The 25,677-nt window shown below is 49.8% G+C and overlaps 1 protein-coding gene across 13 annotated transcripts in view; it reads left to right on the forward strand.

The window, feature by feature from the left end:
• Positions 1 to 25,677, forward strand: part of DOCK7 (dedicator of cytokinesis 7) — an 888,535-nt gene that overhangs the window by 475,433 nt on the left and 387,425 nt on the right. The window lies entirely within an intron of this gene.

The raw sequence follows: 25,677 nt of genomic DNA on the forward strand, positions 1-25,677 counted from the left end.
GTCGGGGAGTCCCTCTGCAGGACATTTGTCAGGCAGCTACGTGGGCCTCGCTGCACACGGTTGCTAAGCATTACTGCCTGGCACAGAAAAAGTCCGGAGAGACGGCTTCTTTGGCCGTTCCGTTCTCCAGGACTTCCTGGTGTGATCTTGGTTCGCAGACCCACCACCGGGGTTGGTATTGCTGGGGTATCTATTCTAAGGTAAGGAATCTAACTAACGTGTTTCTTTCAGATGAACAAGTTACTTACCTTCGGTAACGATATGTTCGAGGCATGTGGGCTGCTGAATTCATATCTGTGCATAGATCGCCGCCTAGTGTTGGGTCCGGATGTTTGCACGTTGTTGTCCTGGAAGAGTCTTCGAAGTATCACGAGATAGGTGACTCCTCCCCTGGACCACAGTGCGCATGGGCATCCTCTCCATCCTTAGATTGTTTTTTTCCGCCGTTTGGTTCGGATGTGCTTATCTTAGCTCAAGTTAGGAAATTTCAGTTTAAGGTCAAAAGGCCTTTAGTTATCGTCGGTACTGTTCCCGTTCGGTATCGAAGAGTTTTCTTTAGTGCTTTAGCACCTTCTTAACAGCTTTTCGGATCCGTTTGATCCGAACATCGAACTTCGCTCGACGATGGAATCGAGGACTCCATTCAAAAGGTGTCCTTTATGCCACGCGAAATACCCACACATCGACGTCCACCCGGTATGCAACAAATGTCTCTCACCGGATCACGATGAGTCGATTCCGATCAAAGAAGACTCTCCGGAATCGACGGGCAGCGAGATTGGAGGCGCAGCAATCGGCGCCTGCCCCAGCCAACATCTTTAGCACCGAAGACGAGGACGCAGAGAGCGTGGAAGAAGTAGACTCCAGCCCCGCTTCCGAACACGATTCCCGATCGGAAGAAGACAATGAGGTGATCTTTCAGAGAGAAGAAGTCATCGACGAGGTAGGAGACTACGATGAGGCCTTTGGGGCCGAGGAAGATAGCTCCAGCGAGGAGCTAGGCCAACCCGTCGATACGGAGGCCGACAAAATACGTCGTCATGAGGCTCAGGTCGAGGGATCGCCTTCGGGTCTTACCCGAGATCAATCCCACGGTTCTTCGGCCCCGCCTTCAGGCCCGGCCTCGAACGTTTCGCAAGAGCCATTATTGTCGAAGACGACTGGATTCCTTTCAGCGAAACCGAAACCATCCATCGCACCAGTTCCATCGAAACCGAAAGTGAAACTGGTTGTGATCGGCTCGAAGGCCTCGAAACCCTCCACTCCTTCGACGCCGGCAAAGGTCATCGGCTCCGACTGCGCAAAAAGGGATTTCGGTGCCGAGCTCACCGCAGCTGATACGGTTGCCGAGCCGAAGAAGAAGGCCCTCGGACCCCACAAGGCGCCTCGGCCTCTGGCACCGAAGACATCGGCCCCAACCACCAAAGTCAAGGTGGTCACCCCGTCTACGTCGACGCCTAAGACGGCGGCGCCGGCCAAGTCATCGACTCCAACAAGCGTCGATACCTCCCTTCGGATCGATGACCCCATGACTGCAAAGAAGTCGGGGGCCGCTTCGACGCCTACCTCCAAGGTGCCGACCGGTTCCAAAGAGCCATCTGCGTTCACCGCGCAACAGGTCTCGGCATCGTTGCAATGCATCAGAGAACGGGCAGCCCTCCACTCTACGTCGGGGCCCGACACGCACAAGGCTTCCAAAGCACCCTCGGCGCCGGGCAACATCACGTTTGGGTTGCCGCCGCCCATGGCGCCGAAACTGTTCGAGATTCGGACGCGTGTCCGCCAGACACAGTCCCCATCCACTGGACAAACAGATCTCGAGCCTTCACAGCCACCATTTATCGACGCCAACACTGGCAGGTTGATGCTCCGCAAGCGGAAAATCACGCCAGAGAGGGGATTGGACTCCTATAAAATTCCTCTCAAACACAAATTGCCGGCAGGGTCGGAGCCAATGCTTCATGAACACTTTCAACCCTTCCCTCAGGATCCCCCGTCCTTTTCTCCAACGCCTTCAGAGGCAGACGCAGTAGAGGACTATGTAGGGGACGATACCACCTACCCTGGGGACGTCGACCCTGATGATCACCTGCAAGACCCAGATCAGGCATGGGATGACCCCACAGACCAGGGTACTGCACCAGATACCCATGACACGCAGCTTTATAACGTAAAGACATCTCCCACAGAGGACACTGCTGCCTTTAATGCCCTCATAGAACGGGCTGCTGCCAATCATGGAGTAGAACTCCATTCTGACACTGTCAAAGAGGACTTCTTGGTGGACACTTTCGCATCTTCCGAAAGAACTGTCAAGACTCTGCCCATGTTAAAAGGGGTTCTCAAACCTGCTAAAGACATTTTTAAGGAAACAACCAGGGCACGGGTGCTAAACCCCAGGATTGAAAAAAGTACAAGCCTGCACCCGGAGACCCTATGTACATTAAGGGTCAGTTACCTTTGGACTCCATGGTGGTTGCTAATGCTCGCAAGAGAGCCCACTCACAAACAACAGGTGATGCTCCTCCCCCGGACAAGGAGTCCAAAGTGCTGGAAACATCAGGCAAACGGATTGCAGCGCAAGCAGCGAACATCTAGCGCATTGCCAACACACAGGCACTCCTGGCCCGTTATGATAGGTCCCATTACGACACACTCGAATCACTACTCCAACATTTGCCAGATGAATATAAAGAGGCAGCGGAGATCCTCATTAGGGAGGGACAACTCCTTACCAATGCATCCATCAAGTGCGCACTGGATGCAGCTGACACAGCGGCGAGGGCAATCGACACAAGCGTCATGCTGAGACGGCATGCATGGTTGAGAATCTCAGGCTTCAAGCCAGAGATTCAGAACAATATCCTGAATCAACCGGTCAACCCAGACTATTTATTTGGCCCTGAAGTTGACACTACCCTCGAGAAAATTAAAAAAGACACTGACACTGCGAAGTCAATGGGGGCTCTGCAGACGCAGCAGTTTCGTAGTGGCTCCTTTCGTCGCCCCGGGAATAGAGGAGCAGCTAGAGGTCAGGGGTCACAGCAGCAGTACACTAAAGGAGGCACACAAAGTACCTATGATAAAACCAACAGAGGTGGATATCGTGGCTCCAGCACCAAGGGCAGAGGACGCGGTTACGGCAACACCAGGTCCTCCCCCAAAAACAAACAGTGACGCCCTCTCCCTGCCCCCCGACCACATAACACCTGTCGGGGTGAGACTCCAAAGGTTCCTGTCAGTGTGGAAAGCCATCACCACAGACAGGTGGGTCAGGGACATTATCCAAAACGGTTACTGTCTCGAATTAACGTCCACTCCACCCAACATACCGCCAAAGCACCGTCCTATGTCCGTAGAGCACTTGGCATTATTGCAGCAGGAAGTGCTAAGTATGCTGCAAAAAGGTGCAATAGAGGTCGTGCCCGTCAACCAGCAGGGGGCAGGGGTGTACTCTCTGTACTTCTTAATCCCAAAAAAGGACGGGTCGCTCAGGCCTATACTAGACCTGAGACCCCTCAACCAATACATTCTCTCAGAGCATTTCCATATGCTCACCCTACAACAGGTTCTCCCGCTACTCAGTCAGGGAGACTTCCTAGCCACACTGGACCTAAAAGATGCGTATTTCCACATACCCATACACCCTTCACACAGAAGATATCTCCGGTTCACTATTCAAGGCCATCACTATCAGTTCAAAGTTCTCCCCTTCGGAGTAACAACGGCACCCAGGGTCTTTACCAAGTGCCTAGCAACAGTGGCGGCACATCTACGGAGACAACACATTCACGTCTTCCCTTACCTGGACGACTGGCTTGTTCAGGCAAAGTCAGCCCAGCAATGTGCCAGCCACATGTCCCTCACCATTCACCTTCTTCACAGTCTGGGATTCTCACTAAATTACCCAAAATCACATCTCCAACCCGCACACGTACGACAGTACCTGGGCGTGACCATAAACACTCTGGCAGCCACAGCTCAGCCAAATTTAGTGAGGATCGACAGCATACAACTGCTGATCTCAAAGTTCAAACCTCAACACACCCTTCCTGCGCGAGTGTTCATGCAGTTGATAGGCATGATGGCCTCCTGCATTTTCATAGTCCCGCACGCGAGACTACATATGCGCCCACTTCAGGAGTGCTTGGCACGTCAATGGAATCAGGCTCACGGGCAATTAAAAGACCTAGTGTTTGTGAGCGGTCGGGCATACAACTCTCTGCATTGGTGGAATCCACAAAACCTTTGCAAGGGCCGACCGTTCCAAGAGCCTGTTCCACAAATAATACTGACAGCGGACGCCTCTCTCCAGGGTTGGGGAGCTCATGTACTCACTTACACAGTGCAGGGACTATGGACAACGCAACAAAAGAAGATGCACATCAACGTTCTGGAACTGATGGCAATCTTCCTAGCCATGAAGGCATTCAAAATACACTTGTGCAACAAAGTCGTGTTGATCCAGACGGACAACATGACTGCCATGTACTACATACAGAAGCAGGGAGGAACACACTCTCCACAGTTGTCTCATCTGGCTCAGAGCATGTGGAAGTGGGCCATTCAGAGGAACATGTTCCTCATGGCGGAACACCTCCCCGGCAAGGACAACCAGATGGCGGATCTGCTCAGCAGACACAGCCACCAGATGCACGAGTGGGAGCTACATCCGTCAGTTCTCCAACCGTACTTCCAACAGTGGGGTCATCCAGAGATAGACCTATTCGCCACAAACGAAAACGCAAAATGCCAAAGCTTTGCCGCCAGGTTCTCACATCCACAGTCACAGGGCAATGCGATATGGATGAACTGGTCCGGCAGATTTGCGTACGCTTTTCCCCCAGCGCCACTAATACCTCTAGTGGCACGCAAACTGTGACAACACTCACTAACACTCATCCTAGTTGCTCCCACATGGGCGCGCCAACCATGGTACACCACCTTTCTAGAACTTACCGTGGTGCCGCATCAAAGGCTGGTGTGGAACCTCAATTTGGTCCTCACCAGATTAATGGGTCCACCCTTTGAACCTCTCCATTCATGTGAGATTCAATTCCTCACCTGGAAGGTAGCCTTCCTAGTGGCAATCACTTCGTTAAGAAGAGTTAGTGAACTCCAGGCACTAACCATTCAAGAGCCATTCATACAGGTTCACGCAAACAGGGTTGTACTACGTACCAACCCCAAATTCATGCCCAAGGTGATATCGCAGTCCCACATGAATCAAACTATTGAACTGCCTGTTTTCTTTCAAAATCCAGAGAATATCGCAGAGAGAATGCTCCATACACTAGATGTGAAGAGGGCCCTCATGTACTATATAGACAGAACCAAGGACTTTAGGAAAACAAAACAACTTTTCGTTGCTTTTTCTCCACAACACAAGGGCAACGCCATTTCCAAGGCAGGGATAGCCAGATGGATCATTAAATGTATTCAAATTTGCTATCAAAAAGCTAAACGCACATTAACGATTCCCCCACGAGCCCACTCAACGCGAAAGTTAGGGGCGTCCATGGCTTTCCTAGGAAACATTCCTTTACAGGAAATATGTAGAGCAGCCACATGGTCCACTATACATACATTTACCAAACACTACTGTGTAGATGTACACTCAAAACAGCAGGCAGCTGTAGGACAGGCTGTTCTCAAAACTCTTTTTCAGACTGCTGCAGCCGGCACGGGTAGCCGCCGCTAATAGAGGAACTGCTATGTATTCTATGCACAGATATGAATTCAGCAGCCCAAATGCCTCGAACTGAATATGCTACTTACCAGTATGCATCTGTTCTTGGCATGTAGGGCTGCTGACATTCATATTGCCCGCCCTCCTCCCCGGCGCCTGTAGCGGCTACAGCTCTCAGAATTACTGTATAGCATGGTCATCACTTACTGTATCTACTCCATCACTGCCACAATGGCGAAAAACAATCTAAGGATGGAGAGGATGCCCATGCGCACTGTGGTCCAGGGGAGGAGTCACCTATCTCGTGATACTTCGAAGACTCTTCCAGGACAACAACGTGCAAACATCCGGACCCAACACTAGGCGGCGATCTATGCACAGATATGAATGTCAGCAGCCCTACATGCCAAGAACAGATGCATACTGGTAAGTAGCATATTCAATCTGTAAGAAACATTAGTTAGTTAGATTCCTTACCGCCCCACCCATCCTTCCCGTTCTGCGAACTGATATCTAGGGTTAAGGTCATCCCTTTCAGGGCCTTAGATTCACGGCACCAGTGTCGGTCTCTTGCATGGCTCTGCGTTCCTGGCGCGGACAGCTATGTGCAAGAACTGACGTCAGCGCGCGAGGGCGGCGTCTAAGTACTCCGACGACGTCATTCCGGCGATGACGATGCCGAAGACGGACGCGGTGCCGTAGACGACGCCTAGCGACGCGCAAGGGTATTGCTGACGAAAATCTTTCCGGATCCAGCCTGACGCCTGGGGATATTCTAAGGTAAGGAATCTAACTAACTAATGTTTCTTACAGGGATATCGTTACCGAAGGTAAGTAACTTGTTCTTCTTTTGAATACTTGCTTTTCCCTCCTATATATCTATATCATATAATTGACATGTAATACCCTGAATATAACAAAGGAGCTCAAACGATCACATAGGACTGGAACCTCTTCTATTTTTAAAGTTCCCATGCACATAGCCTTTTTCTATATTTCACTGGAATTCTTTAGTCTTTCATAGGTCCCGAAGATACATTCCATTCATTTATCATTTAACTGTGCCTGGGAGACATCTTCCATGGACTGTAACCACTGAATCAGGAGGAGTATTTTGTTTCTGTATTTCTAGTGATGGGAAGAAAAGTTATGCAAGCAACTTCAGTACACACTGCTATGAGCACAATAAAAGTTCAGTTGCTCTTGTTCAGTGTGCTAACCCAAGGCAGTGCTTTCCTTTTGGTGTTTGGGAGACACTACACCACAGACCATCTCCTAAGACTGTCCTCCAACCTCATAATGTATCTCAATAAAATATATTGGCAGGGTGGAAACTCCGCATCTGTGAACATCGGTAGTGAGTGGTAATGCCCCACTACTGTGCAATTACGAACTAGATTGAGCGCTCCCCTTGGCTGGCTGATCATGCTTGTGCCCTTCCACAGGGCCCTTGCAGTCTCATTGACCGGAGTCCTTCCAGCACACATTGAGCAAAGGATTGCCATGTTCCCAATACTGCACTGGCTGCAGTAGTTAGTTTTTTCCTTGCTTCCCTCCCACTCTTGTATGGCTGAAACAAAAGGAGTAGTTCTGCCCCTCTTGCTCCTGACCATGCTATCGCTGCGCCATTGCTTTTCATTTTGATCCTGGGGAGCCGGGTGGAGCACACAGCAGAGCTGTCTGCGGCTGTTAGGTGGAGTTGGTGGAGTCGGTGGCCAGGCTGGGGAGTTTGTTTGGATAAGGATGAAGAGAGTAAGGTGGAGGAGGGTAGGTGGAGGCACCCTGCGCCTTTTCCGGTGGATTTTCTGTCCTCTTCAGAAACTTTTTGGGGGTTCCCAGGTTTCCTTTTGGATCTTCTGAGTCTTCTGGATTTTTTGCATCTTTTCAGCTTCTACCACTATTGAGAAGTATTTATTTACCAGAGCGGATGAGCAGACGTTACTCTGTAGGTGGAGGTGGCGGCTGAGGCACTGCACTTTGCGCTGCATTCTGCTTAAAAACCTAAGTGACCCTCTGACTGGGGGCGGGGTCATTGATCATCGAATGCTAGAACATCAGAAGGATGCGTTCGAGAGATTGTAAGTCCTATAAATTTGGGTGGGGGCACGAGGACATATCAAAAAGAGACCTACCCTGGAAGAGAACATTTTTATTTTTGTATTTATTAGCACTTTGAGCACCCAATTATCAATGCCCCTGGCTCATTCAAACCTCTTGTGTTTTTGCCATATCAGCGGCAATCCAATATCGTTCACCAACCGCATCTATTGTTACAGGCTATGTGAATGAAGACACCTATGTGTCTACGTGTTTCCCTTAAATAGTGTGCTATAAAGAACTGCTAATGTCAAAGCATAAAGAACAGGAAAAATGTGCAGGGCAGGCAGTGCCTCACGGAAGTAGCCCCAACGAGGTTGTGTAGACAGGTACTCGCCTACTACCTCACGTTCTCATCATAGGCTGCTGCCGCCTAAACAAAAAAGAAGGAGTGCTGGAAACCTCATACTAATCCTAATAACTGGTGTCTAGTAATAACTCATATCGTAACGTGTGTCTATATTCAAAGAAAAAAAGGGGAGTGTCGACCCAAAGGCAGGAAGACTGAGTCTGATCAGGACCCAAGTCGCTCCGATTAAAACCGAGCAGTGCTACACTGGCTGTGTGAAACTTTATTCTATGCTGTGTAACTGCTCATTAAAACCAACATGTTTCGTTGCCTGATTAGATTTAGTGGCAACTTCTTCAGGGCTAGGGTCGACTGGCCTCTCTGCGTCGCTAGTTCAGACCAGCGATTTGTCTATCAGCACCTGAGGGGAGCACAATTAAAACACACACTCAGTTTGTTACCCATATGATTCATATGGGTCCTTCACAAGTACATGAAAGCGATTGCTCATACAAGTCGGTGCCTGCAACACATCTGACGTTCATATTTACCATCAAAGATGATGTCTGGGGAGCCTAGCGCGCAACCAAGATGGCCGCGTAGATGCGAGGCTCTCGAGGACCTCCGCAACCTCCTACGATTATCCTGAAATTATCCTGCCCTGGATGAGGGGACTATGTTGGTGAACCTGAGCTGAGGTGGCACCCGTTTCCCGCTTCCGAATCGGACCTCGGACACCGGAGTGAGCACCGGTTGAGGTTTGCGGCCTTCCCCTCGCCGGACCCCGGATTTGCGCTGTGGAGTGGTCCAGTGACAAAGTGAACAACAGCGGCAGGCAGGGCCTGGCGACTCGCGTACCCCGCACTTTCACTTTCGCATTCACACCCCCTTGTCGTCTCTGCGAGGTTGGGTCGCGGAGCCCTTGGTGTTGGTGTGGCCTTGCTGGGAGACCCTGCCTGCCTGCAGGCTGTGATCCACCCCGCTGCTCTGAGGGGGCCCCCCCCCGGAGCTCGTGGCCCTGCTTTCCTGCCCTACACGACGTGGCTGGTGCGACTGGGAGACTGGTGGCCATGGCCACGAAACAAGATGGAGACCGGGCAAAGACCAAATCGACCCGGCGTGGCCAACAGTATGGACCGCTATACCCTCCAGAAGGGATCTCCCGATGGACCGCGCAAGTCCCCTGAGAGCCCTCCTGATGCCCCAGACCTGCCCGCAGATCTGACTCTGCGTGATGTCATGGGCGCCATTGCCGAGATGAAGGCCTCGGTGGGCCAGCGGTTTGATACACTGGCGCAGAAGATCGACTCGGTCCTCGTGGATGTTGGCCTGGTGAGGGCCGATCTTTCCAAAACCAACGACCGAGTAGATTCTTTGGCCCACACCGCATCGGGCCTAACGACAGATGTGGCGGCCTTGCAAACAGAGGTGCGCCGGCTTAGTCAGGCGAGTGCGCTTATGGATCGACGCCTGGAGGACTCCGAGAGTCGGGCACGGAGGAACAACATCCGCATTATCGGGGTGCCCGAGGGACGTGAGGAGGCAGCGGCGGATCTCTTTGTGGAGGACCTGATTGCTACCCATCTCCAGCCACGGGGGCTGAGCAAACTCTTCGCTGTGGAGAGGGCCCACAGGGTTCCCGGGGGAAGGCCGAAGGTCGGAGCCCCTCCGAGACCTCTCATCGCCCGGATTTTCAATTTTCGGGACAGAGACGCTATCCTGCAAACCTCCAGACTGCATGGACCGGTCAAGCTTGACAATATGGAGGTTAATTTTTATCCTGATTTCACCCCAGCGGTCCAGAAGCAGAGACTGAGCTTCCTAGGCGTCAAACGCCGTCTTCGGGACCTAAACCTCAAATACGCCATGCTCTTCCCAGCCAAGCTGCGAGTGGAGGTGGATGGTCGCACACACTTCTTTGATCGTCCCGAAGCGGCCGGGGACTGGCTGGATACTCTGCCCGGGGATCGTGATCGGGGGGGCGGGGGGGGGGGCGGCGGGGGGAGACGGCACGCTGGATCGGGACTGAGGGTCTAATATTGGGCCTCACTCTGGACGAAAATGATGCCACTTTCGATTCTGCGTCAATTTTTGTAAGTTCCCCTCCTATGGAGGTTGTGTTGGGTCTATTGGGGGTTCTCCCTCCTCCTCTAGGGGGTCTAGTTAGTCTAACTATATATGGGGCGACAGGCACACTGCACGTTGGGGGGGCTGTTCGGGCTCATGCAGGGGTGCAGGGAGGGGGGAGTTCTGTTGGGGTGGGTGGGTAGGGATGGGGTGTTGTTCGTTTTTATCACAAGGCAAACGTATTTTTGTGTTAGTTCTAAAGTGCTCTCCGGGGGACGAATGATGGCTTCTGTATATGATGGGGGGTAGGGAATTAACTTTGTTGTCTTGGAATGTGAATGGACTAGGGGACAGGATCAAACGAGGTGTGGTCCTGCAGTTTTTGAAGCGAATCTCGCCCGATGTAGTCTTTCTGCAGGACACACACCTCATTGGCAACTCCTTCTGCGCCATGAATCGGCGTGGCTATCGCCTAGTGGCTCACTCGGGCTTCACGTCTGGCTCAAGGGGTGTGGGCATCATGGTGAAGAACTCGCTCCCGTTGGAGATTGATGAGGTGCTCCACGATGACAGGGGACGTTACACGGTCTTGGTGGGAAGACTGGAGGGCAAAGTGGTTGTCTTTGTGTCAGTATACATCCCACCGGGGCTGCAGTCGACCACCTTTGCGGACCTTGGGCGCCTTCTCCTTGGCCTTCCGGGGGGGCTTTTAGTTGTGGGGGGGGATTTTAATGCGGTGGTATCTGGGACTGTGGATCGTCACCCCCCTAGGGACCTCCCCCGGGCACAGGCGTGGCTACCCGGCCTCTTGGATACATTTGGATTAGTGGACTGCTGGCGTTTAAAACACCCCACGCAGCTGCAGTACACCTTCCACTCGGGAGCCCATGGTAGTCTCTCACGACTAGACTATGTCCTTGTCCCGGCGGCCTATGTTGGGAGGGTGGGAGAGGTGCGCCATTTGCCACGGGGTATTTCGGACCACTCCCCGCTCCTACTGCACTTTGATGTCTTTCCGAGGGGTGAGAGTAGGGTGGTCCCAATCAATCCTTGGTACCTGCGCGACCCCACCATTCGCGCTGCATTGATTAAATCCCTTCAGCGATATTTTGATGAGAATGTGGGGTCCGTGCCTTCAGCTGTACCGCTATGGGAGGCCTTCAAGACAGTACTCCGAGGGGAGGCCCTATCCCTTATTTCCCACGCCCGGAGGCGCGAGCGGGAGGAGGTGACCCGGATGGAGGCTGAAATAGCCGAGTTGGAGGGTAATTTAGAAGGTGGGGTGACGGATGCCGTATTACATGTCCTCCAACTCAAGCAAGCGGCCTATAGGGCCCTCGTCACGGAGGCGGCCAGGGGCCTCAGTAGAGAGCAACAGGGGCGACTGTATGATGTGGGTGATAAGGCTGGTAAACTTATAGTGTGGTTGGACAAAAAAGAGAGAGCGAATCGTGTGGTCCCGCTGATTGAGAAAACGGATGGTGTGTGTGTAACTGAGCCAGAAGAAATCGTCTCCTGTTTCGCGGATTATTTCCGTGGGGTGTATTCCCCGGTGTCTCCCTGCTCGGAAGAGGATTCCCGTGCCCTGCTCAGTGATATCGCGCTGCCGTCCCTTTCCGGGGATGACAGGGTGTCGTTGGACGCCGCTCCCACCTCCGACGAGATCGCCCTCGCCATACGCTCGGTCGCTTCCGGCAAGGCCATGGGTCCGAATGGTCTCCCTATCGAGTTGTACAAGTTGCGACCGGATACGCTGGCACCCCACCTCCGGGCTATGTTCCTGGCGGCACACTCGGTGGGCTCCCTCCCGCTGGACCAGCGTCTGGCTACAATCGTGGTCATCCACAAGGAGAGGAGACCTCGGGACCGGGTTACATCCTATCGGCCCATTTCGCTACTGAATGCGGAGCCCAAGATTCTCGCCAAGGTACTGGCCAATCGGCTGGTCGGCGTGGTGGGCGATTTGGTTCATCAGGACCAGTCTGGCTTTATTCCCCATCGCAACACAGCCCTTAATCTGCGGCGTTTGCACGGTGTGCTCGCACGTGCCCCGTTCATACGGGAGCCGGCCATTTTGGCGTCCTTAGACGCCACTATGGCGTTTGACACGCTTGAATGGCCATATATCTGGGCGATGCTTACGAAGTTTGGATTTGGCACAGGGTTCATCAGTTAGGTCAAATTGCTGTATTCGGGCCCATTGGCGCAGGTGGTGGTGAACGGAAGAGTATCGGCTCCGTTCGAGCTGGGCCGGGGCACACGGCAGGGCTGCCCCTTATCGCCGCTCCTCTTTGCACTTGCCTTGGAGCCCCTGGCGGAGTGGCTGCGGTGGGAGCCTTCCATCCGTGGTCTCCGCTGGACCCCTGAGTATGAGGACCGCGTATCCCTATACGCTGATGACATCCTCTTGTACCTAGCTTCCCCACGTAAATCACTCATAGTACTGGTTGATGTTTTGCATTCATTCGGTCGTAACTCCGGTCTGGTCATCAACTGGGCTAAATCGTGTGTGTATGTTCTCTCCCGGGAGGCTCCTATCCTCCCGCAGGGCTGTCCGATCCAGGTCGCCCCGCAGGGATTTAGGTACCTGGGTGTCTTCATTACTCTGGACCCGGAGGCTCGGTATGATCGGAACTTGCTTCCCCCCCTCCAGCGTCTGAAAGAGGATGTCGCGCGCTGGCGGCGTTTGCCGCTTTCGCCGCTCGGCCGGGCGGCATTGTTTAAAATGATGTCGCTGCCGCGTTTCCTGTACGCGTTGCAGAACACTATGGACCTCGTCCCAGCGCGCTACTTCCGCGAAGTGGAGAGTTTGCAGCGTCTCCTGTTCTGGGACGGGAGGCCACGTATTGCCCTGGCTAAGCTTACGCTCCCATGGTATGACGGGGGGATTGCCCTCCCGGATATCAAACGGTACTATTGGGCCTCCCAGCTAGCTGCGATTAATCAGGGCCTATATGGGCCCGCCTTAAACCCGGCGTTTGAAATGGATAGGATGCTACTTCCAGGTGGTGACCATAATCGAGCGCTCTACTCTAGCGCGCCCGACGCTCGCCTAACGGGCCCCACGCGTGTCATGGTGCGAGTGTGGCACGCGGCCAATGCAGCTATGGGGTGGAAGGACCGTTTGACCCGGGCGTCACCACTATACGCGTCCGAGCGGTTGGGCTCCTTGTGGACCTCGAAGGGCTTTGAGAAGTGGGACTTAATAGGCATTAGCAAAGTGGGGGATCTCTGGACGAGGGGAGGCTTTAAAACGTTCGAGATGCTGCAGACGGAATTTCAGTTGCAGGGCAGCGAGTACTTTCGGTATTTGCAGGTCCGGCATGCGCTGGGCTCCGTCTTTCCGGACGTTGCCTCCATCCCGGAGTGTTCCCCCCTGGAGGATAGAGTGCTGGATGGACACGTCCCTGACAGCACGATCTCACTGATCTATAAAAAACTGATCAACGACCGCTCGGACTTGTTGACGGCCCTTCGTGAGGCTTGGGTAGCCGATGGGCTGGAGCTGGACGACGAGGACTGGATCGCCGCGGTGGCCTCCCCGAAAGAGGTGGCCATACCGGCTCGCCTTCGTTTCGTCCAGCTCAAGATACTCCACAGGGTCTACATGACGGGGCCAAAGCTCCTGCGTATGGGCTATGCTGAGGACGGTTTGTGTAAGCGTGGGTGTGGTGCGCTGGGGACTTTTCTGCATATCTTGTGGGAGTGCCCGGAGGTGGAGGGGTTCTGGCGTGGTGTGCATGAGGTGCTGCGAGTGGTCACGCATGTGGCGCTGTTGCCCGAGGCGAGGAGATGCCTGTTGAATGTGTGGGAGCCTACCGATTACTCGGTGCCGCAGACGTGGTGGGTGACTCTGGGGTATATGGTTGCCAAGCGTGATATTGCCCAGCTGTGGGGATCCCAGAGGCCCCCAACTGTCTCGGCCTGGAAGGAACATATGGATTGGTGCATGTTTCGGGAAAAGGTGGTGTATGTGGCGAGAGGTAAGCCTGCGACATGGGTGAAAGTGTGGGGCCCCTGGAACGCCTACCGCGGGGGAATCTGTGCTCCACCGTTATTGCCTGATCCGTCGCCGGCCCCGTCCCCTTAGCCAACTCATCCCTCCGGTACCTGGGCATTAGGTGTACCCAGCCCTAGTTCTGATCTCTCCCCCCTCTTGAGATTCCTATGGATGGCTAGGATCCCCCCTCTAGGGGAGCACGTGTTGCTATTTCCGATTGAGGATTGCCTTGTGGGGTTGTTTGTATTTGTTGTTCTTTAAGTTTAAAATGGAACCGTATAGTGGGGTCTGGATAGTGTGGCTCGCAACGATGTTACCTCCTGTGCATGCTCAGCCGCAGCACCATGTGTTTTATAAATGTATATCGTATGCTCCTTTCATTGCTAGCGGCCGGCCGGAAGGTTGTAGGCCCATATTTGTATATTTTTGAGTCTTGTAATAAACGGTTTCGAAAAAAAAAAAAAAAAAAAAAGATGATGTCTGTCAGCATACCTGAACCTTTGGTATGTGTGGATGTATATGATATCATAGAAACCTGGACTGCTTGCCCAGCGGCCGCGAAATCACGTTTCTAGAAGGGCACAAAGATACATACAGTGGTTAAACATCTCAATTAGGACTATTACAGTCCCTTCTACTCATGTGTCTACTGTCCACTCTTTTAAAAAAAAATATTCTTTCAATACTCCAGAAATACACAGGTGATAACAGCATTACGTTTTTGCCCCGGTTTGTGTTATCAATTCAGTACATGTTATATGCCACTGCGCATTCTAAATTATGATGCCAACAACAGCGCTGCTATACGTGTATTGCTAGTGCCTCAACTGCCTAACTATTAGATAGACGAGACCCCCCAACACAAGACGGTCCTTCAATTGTACCTTACCGCCATCTAGGTCAGGATCGGGGCTGCGTCTATCAGTAGTGTCTACGGGTCGTGAGGATCGCTAAGTCAGTATGTCGCCTAGTTGTGTTCTTACCTCATCAGCCTTGCAGTCTGGACGTAGCTCATCCTCCATCACGGACTGAAAGGCTACTTCCTGCTTAAATGCATATCGCGTGCTGTCATACGCGCATGCATGGATGTTTAATGAAGGGGATGGCGGCCATATTGTGTAAACCGCTCATACTTCCTCGACTACACCTAGTATCTCCACCCCATGCCTCTGGCTGTGTCAAAAATAAGATGTAATTTATTTTCTACACCCCAGACTAATATTACCAAGACTGGGGGCACTACTTGTATGAATGAATTGAATAGTTTATACAAGTTTGTCTGTGCATCGGCGAATAGTTTGAGACTGTGACATAAAGGCTACTGAGAAGGTGTTTAAATACCCGGGTTGTCTGTATCCCCGTATTCTACGCCCATCCACTCAAATATGATCCCCTCGCGTGTATACTACGGCGGGAAGGTTGTTCTGTATGTACGTGAGCGTCAGCCATGTATAGATCTACAATTGGGGCTCTCTTATGTGTGTTGATCAAAGAATATTTGAAAGCTCGGGAAACCCTATCCCGCTGATCTCTGCCCGTCTGCTCTTATGTGGACCCCGGGCATGTATGCTACAACGGAGAGCTAGTTCACCAACAAAGGCCATGAGTATACTGCCTTACTGTACCACCTTGCTCGAGGAGCCAGATTGCCCCACCCTTCTGAAAAGAAACCCTTTGGTTGTTCACACTGTAAGGTGGTAGATGAGAAATGTTTTACTTCATATCTTCATATCAGGCCCATTTGGCTGCTTGTCTTAATTAATCATCCATCATGGTAAAAAGAAAATCACTGGGGCAGTCACTGCATCTGCATCTAATTCCTCAATTAAATGTACAGAATGCTGGAAAGGGCCACAGGGGATATAATCACGGAAATAGCATTAACAGAAAGAAGGCTTTCCATGAGTTTAAGCTTAGGTCCCGTGCCAATTGTAATAATAATAATAATAATCCACATTTGTAAAGCGCAAACAATCACCCGTAAGGGTCTCTAGGTGCTGGGGGCCGTCGGGAAGATTAAGCAAGCTATTGCCCAGAGTCACATGGTGCTGGGCTAATCTGCCGCCGGCTCCGGGGATCGAACCATGAACCCCAGATTCCGGAGTCAGTCGCCCTGGCCGCGGCGCCACAGCTCCCCACACCCATTTCCGATTAGTAATGATACCCGCCTCCCCCAGCCCTGACACCAGACTTATCCTTAACTTCAGTTGCAGCAGCTGCTTCGCCATTGTTTGTGGAGCGTGCCATCGAGGCAGCAGATCCTAGTACCAGCTCCCCCTCGCTACCACAGGCCTCCTCTGTGCCGCTTGTCAGCCGCCAACCTCTCGTGCTCACCGCTGCTCCTACATGGTTTTGTTCACAGACAGACTTTTTTATTTCCTGTCTAGTCAGCCTACACTGTTCACTGTATTTGCCCCAGTAATTCATGCCTCCATATAATTGTTGCTGTTGTTTGTTCTTCCCGCTGCCTACCCCGTCGCTCGATTTCCACTCCCCGCTACCCAGGGCGCTGCCCCCTCCCAGGACCTACTTAACGGTGGCCGCAACTCGACACCATTGAGTCCGTCTGTGTCCCGTCCGCACATGGACCACACCCAGCGCTCGGATTCATGGCCTACCGGTCACCCACCGATACTCCACCGTCGTTCTCCTGGCCCTGGCTCCTGGACGCCGCAAAAAATACAACTGCTGCATCTCCTCCCCACAATCAACAGAAGGACCATTCACCTGCCACCACTACCACTTAACATGCAACACAGGAACCCTCGCCACTTTCACCCAGCAAACCTCGAGCACCCAGGAATAGGTCCAGTGCATGCTGCTCACCACCGTTCCCTCTGCAAACACTCCACAGAAATCTGGGACACCATCACCACCCTCAACCACTCTGTGATCTTCATCACCGAGATCTGCCTCAACTTGTCTTCAACCCCTGACATCGTGCATGCAATGCCCTACGGCTACAAGATGATACACACAGATCAAACCAAAAAGCACGGAGGAGACCTCGCCATCAAGGAGACTGGCTGGTGGCGTTGGACTTGCAGGATGCTTGTTTTCATATCCCCATCCTGCCGGCCACAGACGTTACCTTCAGTTCACGGTGGGCCACGAGCACTTTCAGTTTACCCTGCTCCTCTTTGGCCTTACCCGTGCCCCTCAGGTGTTCACCAAGGTGATGGCAGTGGTCGCAGCTCATCTGCGCAGATCAGGGGTCCCAGTCTTCACCTATCTCGGCTGTTGAAGGTTGGCTCACCCCAGGCTGTTGTCTCCCACCTCCAGACTACGGCGGACCTCCTGCATTCGCTTGGGTTCATTATCAATGTGCCAAAGTCACACCTGACTCCCTCCGAAACGCTCCCTTTTATCAGGGCAGTTCTGGACACAGTGCAGTTTCCGGCCTATCCTCCTGAGCAGCGAGTCTGGGAAATTCAGGCTATGATACCGATGTTTCAGCCTCTATCCCGGATTTTGGTGAGAATGGCTCTGAGGCTGCCTATCCTCATGCCCTCCTGCATCCTGCTGGTGGATCATGCCAGATGTCATATGTGGGCTTTGCAGTAGGACCTGAAGTTCCAGTGGGCGAAGCATCAGGGGAATCTTTCCGACTACGTCCAGATCTCAAAGGGAACTGCACACCAACTGCAGTTGTGGCTAACGAACCAAGAGTGGGTCAGAGGCAGATCCCTCTCCCTTCCAAAACCAGATCTATTAGTAGTGATGGATGCGTCCCTTCTGGGATGGGGCGGCCACCTGGGAAAGGCGTAGATCAGAGGCATCTGGTCTCCGGCGCAGCCCGGCCTCCATATCAACCTTTTGGTGCTCCAGGCGATCAGACTGGCAGTAAAAGCATTCCTTCCTCCTCTCAAGGGATAGTGGTGCAGGTGTACACCGACAACACCACCGCCATGTGGTACTGCAACAAACAGGGCGAGGTGGGATCATGGACCGTTTGTCAAGAGGCTATCCGCCGCCTGACATGGCAGGGACATCAGGACATGACCCTGGTGGTTCAACACCTGGCGGGCTCCATGAATGCCAGGGCAGACAAACTCAGCCATCGGTGCCTAGTCGATCAGTCATCTGGAGGTGGCACAAGGTCTCTTTAAGCGATGGGGAGAGCCTTGGTTAGATCTGTTCGCCTCCGAAGAGAACGTGCAACGTCAGCAGTTTTGCGTTCTGGAGTTTCCAAGGCGGCATTCGCTCGGTGACGCTTTCCTTCACGAGTAGAGCTTCGGCCTTGTGTACGCCTTTCCGCCTGTACTATTTCTGGCCAGAGTGCTCAAGAAGATTAAGCGCGACCGGGCTCAGGTTATTCTTGTAGCTCCGGACCGGGCACGAAGAGTCTGATACCACGGCCTTCTGAGCACGGCCATCGATCTTGCAATCAGACTGCCCCGTCGCGAGGATCTTCTGTCGCAGTGGCAAGGGAGGGTTCTTCACCCGAACCTGTCCAGTCTTCACCTCCATGCGTGGAGATTGAGTGGCGGCAGTTGATAGCTTTCGACCTTCCTCCCGAAGTGTGAGATATTAACTTGGCAGCCAGACGTCCCTCCACTAAAATGGTATTCACTTGCAGAAGGAACACATTGGTGGCATGGTGCACAGCAAAGACTGTTGATCACCTTTCTGCTCCTCTTTCAGAGGTTTTCTTGTATATACTTTCTTTGGCCCAGCAGGGATCTGCCTTGGGCACTTCTCAAGGATACCTTGCAGCCATTTCTGCTTTACTTCGGCTGCAAGATCAGCCTTCTTTATTCAAATCTCCTATCATTTACAGATTCTTTAAGGGCCTTACTCATCTGTTCCCTCCATATCCTTTTGTAATGCTCCAATGGGACTTAAATCTGGTTCTCATCATTCTTATCTGTGCTCCCTTCGAGCCTCTTCATAATTGTCCCCTCAGATTGCTGACTCTCAAAACTGCCTTTCTTGTTGCCATCACATTTGCTCTCAGGGTGAGCGAGCTGCAGGCTTTATCTTCTAAGCCCCCTTTTCTATGTGTCTGTCCGGATAAAGTGGTGCTTCGGACCAAGCCTTCATTCCTTCCTAAGGTAGTCACGCCTTTTCACGTGGGACAATCTATCACACTGCCCACCTTTTATCCACCCCCTCATCCCTACTAGGGGGAGGAAAGGCTCCACAGTCTGGACCCAAACCGTGCACTGCCTTTTTATCTTGATTGCACAAAAGACTTCCGGTAGATAATCAACTTTTCATTGGCTATGTGGGTGCCAAGAAAGGTCAGGCTGTTCAAAAACGGGCCATCTCCAGAAGGGGTGTCATTTGCATGAAATTATGCTATGCTTTGGTGAAAAAGGACCCTCCTGTGGGGTCGCTCCCTCATTCCACTAGATCAGCGGTGGCAACCATGGCATTAGCACATGGAGTTCCAGTTCTTGACATCTGTCAGGCAGCAACGTGGGCAACCCTGCAAAACGTTTACCAGACACTACTGCCTGGATAGCCAAGTCCTGAGGGATGGGTACTTTGCCCGTTGAGTCCTCCAGGACTTTCTGGTTTGATCTTGGTCCGCAGACCCTCCTCCGGGGATGGTATTAATAGGGTATCTATTCTAAGGTAAGGAATCTACAACTAACAGTCTGTATCAGATGAACAAGTTACTTAGCTTCGGTGACGATGTATCTGGCAGAGACATATGTTAGTTGTAGATTCCTTACCGCCCCACCCATCCTCCCCGCTCTACAAACTGATTTCTAGGAATAGCCACTCCCCTAAAGGGCCCTAGTTTTGACGCTCTAGTGGTCAATGTCGTTCATGGCTCTGTGCTTCTGGTGTGGAAAGTTGTGTTAAGAACTGATGTTAGCGCGCATGGGCGGCATCTATGTAGGTCCTGCGACGTCATTCCTGTGCCAACTACGGATGCGGAGCCGACCGATGCCACCTAAAAATCTCTGTTTCCAGGCTGACGCTTGGGGGAAGTTCTAAGGTAACGAATCTACAACTAACATATGTCTCTACCAGATACATCGTTTTCGAAGGTAAGTAACTTGTTCATCAAGAGCAGCCTGATGAAGCCTGTCAGAAGACCCTGAAATGGTTCGATAGCCATTGTTCCCTAGTAAATAGTTGGCTGAGGTAGGACCTGATTGTCAAATCAAGAGACTCACTGGAGGTTAGTACAGCCCTCTAAAATGTTAAACGTTTATTACAATTAAGAAAGGAGAATCTAATTAAAAAGGATTAGGAACTTCTTGAGCATGCCACGATCAGTAAGAACAGTAAAGTGTTGCGGGACATGGTTGAAAGATTTAGGCAGTGGGATTCTTCAACTAATCCTTCGTCAAGTTCCAGTGTACCAAGTTCGTAATGGGTCAGACACTTTAAAACTATCTATCAATCAGTGGAATGGGGAATCCAAGGAGAGGCGTTTTTGGATAAATTGAGCAATGCTTCAAAGCTGTCTGTCACCTTGTCTGAAGTGGTGGAGTATATTAGGCTTTGTCCAGGTGGTTAAGCCCCAGGTCAAGATGGGGTGCCCTCTGGACCTCATCAAACGCAACTTGGATTTATGGGGCACTTTGGTTACTAATGCATTTAATAACTCGCTGTGTAAAAGGATTCCACGCTTGTGGGCTCTTTCAACCTTAGTCCCTATTTTTTAAAATAAAATGAAATTAAATTAATGAAAATTTATAAAGCGTGACAATCACCCGGGGGGGAATCTAGGTGCTAGAAAAAAAGGGGACTGCATGTTCCCTAAGTGTTACCGTCCTATATCCCTTATTAATAGTACAGTTAAGATCTTGGAAAGAGTGGTTTTTAACCACCTGAGGTTTGAGAGAATCAAAATAACATTCTGCGCCCCCACCAATACGGGTTTCAATCTTGGCTGGGTACAGTGAAACAGTGCCTGAACTTGCATTTGGTCATTGGCAAGTATACAGTTGCCAGGCAGTGTCCACTGTACCTGCCCTTTACGGATCCTTCAACAGCTTTTGATTCCATTTGGCAAGTATACAGTTGCCAGGCAGTGTCCACTGTACCTGCCCTTTACGGATCTTTCAACAGCTTTTGATTCCATCAGCCGTACAAAGCTCTGGTTGAAGTTGTTCGAGCAGGGGTAGGAGGTAGCACTGGTAAACGTTTTGCACATTCTGCATTCAAACCTAGCTGCAAAAGTACGTTTTGACCCATCAGATAAAATATAAGACACTTTTGCGTTAGCTATAGTAAAGTGCCAAGGTGGTATTTTGAACCCTGCTTGTGTTTGTTATTTATATTAATGACTTGAGTTCCTTTTTGGTTGGTACCACAAGCGATGTCCCAAAGATAGGGAACTCGCTGGTCCCAGCGTTACTTTATGCAGACGATAAGATACTTATGGCACGAACACCAAGAACACTTTTCATACTGGTGGAGTCATTTGTGACCTTTATGGGAAAAATAGATCTAGCCACCAGTTTTGGGAAGTCTTATATTATGGCATGTGGGCGTTGTAGGGGAAATATTTCTCATCTAGTGGTTCACAGTCAAGCCCTAAGCTGTGGCAATAATTTTTTAGGTCTCGTGACGTAAGCAGTGCATGCGCTGCTCTCGTCTTATGAGGCTTTTTGGAATCGATACGATTCCAAGAAGCCTCATCCCAGCTCCGCCTTCAGTGTTGATTTGTGCGTGTCGTTTGGCGTCACGAATCATGCTGAAGGCAGTGCAATGATTGCATGCAAGGCATGTCAATCGCTGCTTGCTGGCACCCTGTCTCCTTTTAGCCACTCCCGCCGGGATTTGATCTTTTACCGGCGGCGTGACATTCTCCCCTTTATTGCTCCCGACGCACTTTTTGGTTTGCATTGGGAGACATTTTATTGTTGTCAGGTGGAAGGGCCAATCACGCGATGCTAGAACCATCTCGTGGCTTCGTGACCGACAACCCTCTTCAAGGTCGAACAGAAGCCTGTTTTAAATGTGCCAGCGATACAAGGAACATTAACATAAACATTTCTTTATGCATCAAATCTCTTTAACTGCGCGTAAAAACAATGTTACGAAATTACGATCTTACACAAATACATGCTTCCTCCTCCCGGTCACCGGCCTTCACCACTTTTCAGCCCTCCACGATCTTTCTGTTGGGTAATATTATGCCGTTCTTAACTCGTTCTTGTCCCTATCTGCAACAACTCACCGGACTTGCATATACTTCGAGTCACAGTGTAAGCGAGAACCATAGTGAGAGACCTGCTCTGAGTGAGTATGGTGCTGCGTTTGAACAGTAAACCGACCTGAAAAGGTCACTCAGAAGCTTGCAGTTGTTTTCATCTTGATGATTGTTTTTATCCTCACACTTGATCATTTCTGCTGGTGCTTTAGTGTGAACATAGAGAGAGAGATGTTTTAAGACATTGGTCAATTGCCCGGGGCCCCATCTTCCAATGGACCCCCTGTAAAAGTGAACTTTCACTATAAATCACTTATGTGCATTTTTGTATCTTGATTTTGTTTTTGGTTAAACAACACAAGGCATGTTATTTTAAAGAATGCATCCCAGGACTGCAGGTTCGGCGCTCGTGGACGTTCGAGGACGGGTGGGGTAGCAGAGAAGGAAAAGGACTCTGTCATTTCCTTTTTGCCCAGAGAAGACAAGAGCAGTATCCACTTCTCCTGCTCTGCTGCTGGCAGGTGCCCCGTCTCTTTCTTCCTCTTGTTCCCTCTCTTTCTATCTTGCTGAAAAACGTGACTTCAGGAAACTCTTCTTACCCTCTTTTTCCTCTCCTTTTGTTTATTAGATCCTCTATGAAAAGGATCCAAAAACAGAACAAGCATTCGAAATGCAACAGGTCTCGCCTTTTATTAAGTTAAAGCCTTTTGCTTTGCTATACAATACCATTAGCAAAGCAAATGACTTTAAATTAATCAAAGGCGAGACCTATTGCATTTTCAATGCTTGTCTTATCAGGAATAGTGGTTGCTTTACACTCGCAGATCAATAACTCCTGCTTGAAGTTTAGTAGGTCGACGGGTGCAATATTTAATCTCCCTCAGACTGCAGGTAGAGCGACCATCTCTCCCCTAGATGAATTTATATAAATTGCAGTGTGTTTCCGCAGCTCAGTATGGAGCAGGGGTCTGGGGATATTTTAACTCTATCCCTTTACAGACTGAAGACAACTGCATATGCAGACGGCACCTATGTCTTCTCTCTACCAGCTCTCACTCTCGTATTCTCACCGAGCTTGGATTACAGTATATCTCAGAGCAATTGCAGTTGGCCCCTCTTTTGTTGTAGGTTAAGATCTGGGCCAGTAAGGACGCCTTACGCGATTGCCTGAGCCTTGGCAAAGCACCCTGGAAGACTTAAGCTTGATAGAAAAATTTGAATCACCTTCTAAGAAGATGATTAAGCTTTGCTTTCAGGGACTCAGCCAAGCATAGAGGCTATTCACAGAATCTAATAAATACTCTGTTAGGGATTTTACTATGTTATTAGTATTAGATGAGCCTGTGCTGTATTTGACCTTACATTTGTCACATTGGGAAAGATCTCTTTCGTTTTAGAGCTGGTACGGCATGGCGGATTCTGTGTATTTGGGAGGGTCAGAACACCTTTGGAAGCACTGCATTGGCTTGCCTATGCGACAGGCTGTCTGATCAATCGCTGATCTACTTTATGTTCTAATGTATATTGTTTTAGACAGAATTTTATATATTTACTTAAAACCTATTTTAAGTTCTGAAAGTGCAGAGACGCATTACTCTACTTGCAATTTTTAGACCATCCAGATGTTTGCTTTAGAATGTTCGTTTTTCAAAGCGGCAGTAAGTTTGCGGAAAACAATGGATGGTTGACTTTCTGGCCTCCGTTTTCGTTTATGGTACTTAAGGTTATAGGATTAGATACGAAAGTGCGGTGTTTATCTGTTAATTACAGGGTGCCCTAGGCATTAAACTTATAGAATCCTAGCGGACCCTTTGAGGTTTTTTTAGGACTATATAGTGGTACATATATAGGCTTTTCCACACTTGCAACGTCTACTAATTAATGTTTTGAATTTAATCTAGCATACCAGTATGCCTAGGAATGTTAGTCAAGTCACTATAATGTTGCTCTTTTTGATTGTATGCACTTTCTCAGTTGATTGCTCCACGTGCTGCTTTGTACACTGATTTTTAAGCTTTACAGTTTTGCAAGTTGTTGTAACTGTACGCATTTTAACTCGCTTATTGCTCATGTGTTGCTATGACTGCCATTTTATGATGTATTGCTTGTCTCTTTTATAATTTTATTTGTAAATCAAATAAAGACGCATTGAACTTAAAAATATACTCAACTGTTTGTAATCAGGATATTTCGAGGAACTTGGTGGGCAGGCGAGTACCATTTATTAGGACATGGAGCGCTGAGAAAAATGATATTGTCTCCATTATGTATGGATAGGAGTATTTTATACCCCTCATAATACCCATATGTGTGGCACCAACGGCACATCTGTACCTCCCTAAATTGCTCACAATGTTGTCAGCCCTAAACATTGAACGTCGTGTTCTGCGTTTTTTGTGTGCTGCTATTTCCACTTTGATGCTAGAATAAAAGCAGAAGTCGATTTTATTAATACATTGACCTAAATCTGTTAAATTGATGTTCTCTTGACCTCAAAGTGACGAACTGGACATTAAAATCAAATGTTTTGATGTTCAGGTAGAGCTAGGTGATTGTAGTATCGTTCTTTGTGATGTGAAGGAGGCATAGGAATTCCTTTATTAAAAATAAATAAATAATGGTAGTACTTTCGCTTTTGTTTGTCGCCAAGACTGAATAATGTTATTATTAATGAATTCTTTTTTATTAATTCTTTGTACATTGAAGAGTATTTATAAAGTGTCTTCTTAGCGGTCTTGTCTAGTTCACTATTTAATTTTATAGGCACCAATAGGACTAAGTAGATAGCACAAGCTATGTGCTGAGGCTCTGTTTAGGGGTTTTTGTCTTTAGAATCACACACTTATTTATTTTTCACAAATGCATTTCTGAGCTTAAATGTTTTTTATTAGGCGTAAATCTTTCCTTGCACAGTCTGTGAAATGGAAACCATCTTTACTTTACAAAAGTAAATAGTAAAAACAATAGTTTTAAAATGTGAAGATGACAAATAATCGTTGCGATTTTTAAACTGTTTTTGGTATTCAGGTCAGAAGGGGAATATTTTAAGAAGAGATAGTGTCAAATTGTAATTCAATTAACAAGAACTACACATCTAAAATGTGTTTTAAGAATGCCCTATCGGGGGTAATCTCATGGCATTATAGCAATGTATAAAACAAAGTAATTGGACATTTTAGTTTCACTGTTAACATTTCAACCATGCTAGCAGGACATAAGAAATCGTGACCTGGTCTCGTGAGTACATTAATCTACATTTTGTGTTCCCAGATGTGGCCCTAATCATTAGAGTTCGAATTTGAGCCTCACCAGTTGGGGGTGCTGCCCTCCATGTTCATGTGGTGCAGTTGTAATCAATCTTCTTTCCCAACTTAAGCAAAAGATTACCTCATGTCATTTGAACATTAAATCAAATT

Source organism: Triturus cristatus, chromosome 4_2 (assembly GCF_964204655.1).
Source record: "Triturus cristatus chromosome 4_2, aTriCri1.1, whole genome shotgun sequence".
NCBI lineage: Eukaryota > Metazoa > Chordata > Amphibia > Caudata > Salamandridae > Triturus > Triturus cristatus.